A 6006-nucleotide genomic window follows, 5' to 3' on the forward strand; every position below is an offset into this window, starting at 1 on the left:
CGCCGCCGATTGGCCCGCGAGGCGGAAGCGGCGCCGGGGTGGGGTGGGGAGGTGAGGCCGGTGGTGGCGGCGCGCGTGCGCGCTGGGGGTGGGGCGGCTTATGGCTGGCGGCCGCACGCCCCGGCTGCCCTAATCGCGGCGGCGCATGCGCGGTGAGGCGGAGCGACGCCGCTGCGGGTGGAGGGTTCCCTGACCTGAAATGGCCGCCGCCAGGAGTTCAATAAAGCCCTTCAGTTCCTCTCCCTGCCGCCCCCTCATCGCTCTCTCATGGGGCGGAGGCTTCGTGCCCGTACCCAGCCATAAACACGGAGGCAGCGCCTCTCCTCTTAATTCTAGAGTTCAACCTACCCCTTCTGCCGTTCCTGTGTCACAACCTTATATTATCTTGTTTTTCACTGAGGTGCAGCACAGCCAAAACCATCAGCTTTTGCCCAAACCGCCAGGCATGCCGAAATTATTCAGGGGATTCACCAAACTGCCCCAAAAACGGTGATGTGACCTACCAGAGCGCAGCATTCTCACGCTAAAAGTTCATACGTGACCTATAAACTTGTCATGGTCTTAGCAGAGATAGGGTTAATTTTCTTCATAAAGGCTTGTGTGATGCTGTGTTCTGGATTTTTGATTAAAATAGCAGCAATAACACATATTTTTGGTTGCTGCAGAGCAGTGCTTGGGTAGAGCCAGCTTCTCACACTGCCCTGCCAGCAAGGAGGCTGCGGGTGCACCAGGACAGCCAGGGCAGCTGGCCAGAGGGATGTCCCACAGCGTGTGGTGCCATGCTCAGCAGTAAAAGTTAGGGTACAGGAGGAAGAAGACAGAGGCATTCAGAGCGATGGCCTTTGTCTTGCCAAGAAACTTGATGAGCCCTGCCTTCATGAGCACCTGCCTGCCGATGGGAGGCAGCAAATGGACTCATTTGGCTCTGCTTGTGCACGTGACTTTTGCTTTACCTGTTAAAATGTCTTTTCCTCAACCTATGAATTCTCACAATTTAACCTTTCCAATTGTCTCATCCTCTTGAGAAGGGTGAGTGAGCAACTCTGTGGTGCTGAGCTTCCTGCTGGGGCTAAAGCACAACAGCCGCACACTGAAAGCAAAACCTTTGTAAGACAGGTTGCCATCTAACCAGCATGTGTTTGGAGACGTCTTTTTTTTTTTTTTTTTTTTTTTTTTTTTTTTTTTTCTCATTACTAAAATACATGCATTCTTATTTACCACAGAAAAGCTAATAGTGTGTGTGCATAGACATTTGTTTTAAGTTATCTGCTGTGTATTGTTGAATAAAAACTTCATATTAGGGACATATTATATAATGTTACATGCCATCAATGTTAAAAAAAATAATCATCGTATTCTCATTAGAAGTCTGCCAAGCAAGTAACAACATTGAAGTTCAGAGTCTGATTCAGCAATCACATAAATTTCTTTTTTCTTTCTGCAGGTACATTCACATTACCCTTTTCACCCTACGTGATAAAATTCACAAGAAGGAAGATCTGATCTTAGAAGATCAGAATGAAAAATGAAAAGTCAGTTAGCCCTCTTCAACATTTCGTTCAGAAGATGATGCTTCAAAAGTGTCACCTTGAAATTTGACCTGCAGAAAGTACTCAGAAATAAGAACTCGCAATAATAGAAGTGATAGATGTGAAATGAAGACTTGTGTGTCAGGTACGCCCTACTTCTGTACAGCGTGGTAGGTACACCCTGCTCCTTACTGGGCATATGACTTGTTCAGACTTATAAGCCTCTGTAGGTGTCAGTGTAATCACTCCTTGAACCAGCTCATTAACAATGGAGCCTCAGGAAGAGCTCACTTCAGGAAACAACCCGATAAGGCATCTGAGCTTCACTACGAGTCAATCAGGACTACAATATGACTACGAGTCCATCATGACTACAATATGACTATGATAAAGATCTAATAAATATGAAAGGAAAAGCCATCACGGCATCATTGCTATCTACAGAACGCTGTGAAGTCTGATGCTGTCTCACTCTTCTGTTGAGGGTTGAGAGGGAGGATTGCACAACCTGATTCCTAAACAGATTGGCGGAAGACCTGAATCCTGGAAAATTACTGACCAAAAGCCTTATAATCCTATAAATAGGGATCCCAAACAAGAACTCTTTGAGCACTCCAGGGACCACAGCAGGCTGCACTCTCAATCTCTCCCTGAACTGGGACACTTCTCAGGGTACCCCTGAGGGGATGTGCATCTCAGAGCTGACTCCTTGAGGAACAATCTCATCTGTGGACCAATGCTGACATGGAAGTAGGGTGAGTAATTCACTCTAAGGGGGAGTTTCGGAAGCATGCGACTGGATTTAGAGCTCCCCCCTGGACCCTACACTAAGGCTCGGGTGACCCTTGCCATTCAGGAACCTTTAAGTCACTGTTGCTATTGTAGCAAGTTTCTTTAGATCACCATGTTAACTGACTGATACTTAGATGCTGATTAAGTGCTGTTAAAATCTTATGATCTAACCTTGTTATTTGCTGTAGAGATATATAATAAATCCTTAACTGCTGCAACATCAGAGTTGTGTAAAATCTAATTCTGCAACATGACGTTCTGAAGATGTCAGCATGAGGAAGAACATGACAACCCTAGCACTATGGGTAAGATGAAATAAAAAGGCTGAAACTGAAGAATATAATCACTGTTACATTATTTTACCTGAGAGGGGGGAAAAAAAAAAAAAAAAAAAAAAAAAAAAAAAAAAAAGTATTAGATCAAAGCCAGATAAAATGAATATGACAGGGCAATTTATACTTCCAGCCCCCTAAGATAACAATATATAATATCAAGGGTGAATGCCTACTCAACAGGCCCTTAATGTTAAATGAGATACGGAAAAAAAAAAAAAAAAAAAGAAATCTGGAGAAAACTCTGTACTTTATACTAGGATTCCAGGCATGAAGGTTCAAGCATCAAGTCCCTTAAAGCAAGATGAAAGTATGATGATGAATGTATTGAATGTGATTTTAAGTAGATGCTTGACAAGTATATATTTGAAGGTCAATATTTCAGGCTGACATAGTAATGTAAAGAACGGTGTATAACACTACAAAGTAACATGCTCAAAGGGAAAGCATTGTTCATTGTCCCTCTGTGATAGAAATGTTGTCAGGTACACAGATGCCAACACAGTAATTCTTGAAAGAGACTGCAAACCATGAAGGTGCATTCTTGATGATCATCCGCCCCAAAACATATATAATTTCAATACTAAGTATAAGCTTGGAAGAAAAAAGTTCTACACATATTCTGGTGAGCAATTTCAGAAGCAGACAAGATGCAGAGAAGGAGAAAGACTTTGAAATCACAAATGTGTATGACATGCCAACATTATTTTTTTGAATTTCAAAAATAGAAAAGCAACGCAGCTGTAATGCAATAAGTACTTCAAAAGGATTAATCAGAATTAGGCTCGTGCCAGAAACATGTTTCTTCCTCAGTCCTGAGTTTTGGAGGGAATGAGTGGATGGAGAAGATTACACCACGTTCAGACAGAAAGCCAAGGAATTTTCCTGGAGTTGCTGCTGGTGATACATGTGGTAACAGCAGAGGGCGTCCATTAGCAAGGAATGACTTTTTATGCTCTTCATCGCTTCTTAAAGGGATTGGTGAACTCAATGTGGGGACTAACATATATATGGTGGATATTGTTAAGGCTTTATTAACTGAGAAACCTGCATATATATATATAAATATATACATAAAAGGCCCTATGTATGTGTATATATATGTATATATTGTATATATATATACACAGGAAAGACAATAACAGTGGGAAGTCTGGATTAGACACAACAGCACACAAGGTACTGGAGGGACCCTGCTCATTATCAATAGGTTTGGCGACAGGTTTTAATTAATAATCGTGTTTCCAGAAACACTTAATCAAATAAAAACATTGCCTGATGTAGGCAAAGAAGCAGTACAGCAGACTATTATGCTATGTGCACAGTCTAGCATGCAAATATAGGAGGAGGTGAGAGGGGATGGTAACTGAGATGCTGTTTTCAGGGCTTCTTGTAAGAGAAGACCTCTCAGACCTTACACCTTATTTTTTGTCTCATCTTTCTACATCCCCGTCAGCAATTTAGCTGTGTTGGAGCTAAACAGAATAGCACTGTACATCTATTTGAGCAGTTCTTTTTACATTTGGATTAGTATTTAAAAGAGGTGGCTTTAGAGAAATGCATTATTTATGGGCTCCTTTTGCAGTAAATGGAAGCAGAAGGGCTCCTACAGGCTGTGGTTCAGGATGAGCACTTAATTTAAGTTCTTTAAAATTGTACTTGGAAAAAACTTATCTTCATCCATAGACTTGAAAGGGGACGCGAGGGACCATTAGGGTAAGGTTAGCCTCTGTTAATGCTTTCCCCTCCATGCTGCCCTAACGAAATTCCACAAATATGTTTTTGTCCCATCTGTGATGGGAGAACCATTAGAACTGCTTGTTCCAAGGCTGAGCTACAACCTTGTGTTAGAAGCTCTGTAAATGTACTAGTTACTACCTGCTGCTATAAATATGCTTTATGTAGGCCTTGAGTCTGCTTTATTCACTAAGCTATATTGCTATGGTTAATTATCAACAGGGGTGTAGGACAGAAGTTGAAAAAGGGGAATTAGACATCAGTGCTTCCTTACAGTTAAATTTATTTTAAATGTATTTTAATCAGGGGAATTATAGTATGTCTGTAATTTTACTTACTAGCTATGGTAGCAACAGCAAACTCCAAACATCTCCTAACGTAGTCACTGCCTCCTGCCTAACTTAACCTTCTCGTGTTAAACAGGGAAGGGGATAATAGTAACCCCACATTACACTTTACCTTGACATCTTTGTTTCCCACTCAGAATTAGAAGAATAACAGATACTTTTGTGGGCTTTATTTTGAACAAGAAATATTCCAGAAACAATTCAACCTTATTTAAAATTGAAACAATTAAACTTAAGCAGTATTTTTCAGGTGTTTTAATTTCAAAGAAAAAAATCACTTTTGTTAGTTTTGAGAGGGCGAAGGATTAACAGAAGGCAACCTATACGACATATTACAACCCCTTTTAAAGCATTTTTTATTTTCGTATCTTAAGGCGTAGAACGCTTTAAAATAAAAAGGCTACTCTGAAATTAAAAGTGAAGAAATTTTGCTTTGAACGTTAAAGTATATTGATACTTCTACACTATATTTGATCGTAGCTATATTTCAGAAGTGCTGTATTTCTGAAATAAAACAACATTTTGAATATATATTGAATATTTTAACATTAATGAACTCTCTTTTTATTTTATTTTATTTTATTGAAACGACTTAGGAAATTCATCCTATTTTCATAACTAGTTTTGATTTCCTTGAAACAGTTATTGGTTTACCTGTCATTTATTACAAATATTTTTTCAAGCTCAACTCCCAGTTTCAAATCTACATGATAGCTCCAAACTATTTTAAGCGTTTCTCTTGAACATCTCCTCGATTTTAACAAATGTAGAAAATACCAGTGACAAAGTACGGTGCTATCAGTTGAGGTGTTAATTCCTAACTTACGTCCTGCCAAAACACCCAGGTCTGCAGAGCTCACAATTCTGAGAATTTTTACTACAATGTTAAAGTGTGTAAATGTGCAACCTTACCTCTGCCTGCTCCACAGACACCCCCATACTCCCAGGATATGCATACTCTTTGATCCTATGAAGTGAGAGTTTCCTGGGCTAATTAAGCAATTATTGAACCCATTCTGCAAAAGAACACCACTTCTGCAAATTCTTACAAGCATGTAAGCCACAGATGTGTGACGCCATCTAGCATCACCTTTCACTTGCCCATCTTTGCGTCAGCAAACTTCATTTATCTTCTAACTGGTAATAACCCAAATGGAAACAAAATTCTTACATTGCATGTAATGATGGCCTGAGGAAACGAGGTACAGAGTTATCACTCCTCTGACCAGATATCCAGAGGTCATGCAAAGATCATCTACATATACTGCC

The sequence above is a fragment of the Anas platyrhynchos genome, chromosome 1 (genome assembly GCF_047663525.1).
Source record: "Anas platyrhynchos isolate ZD024472 breed Pekin duck chromosome 1, IASCAAS_PekinDuck_T2T, whole genome shotgun sequence".
NCBI lineage: Eukaryota > Metazoa > Chordata > Aves > Anseriformes > Anatidae > Anas > Anas platyrhynchos.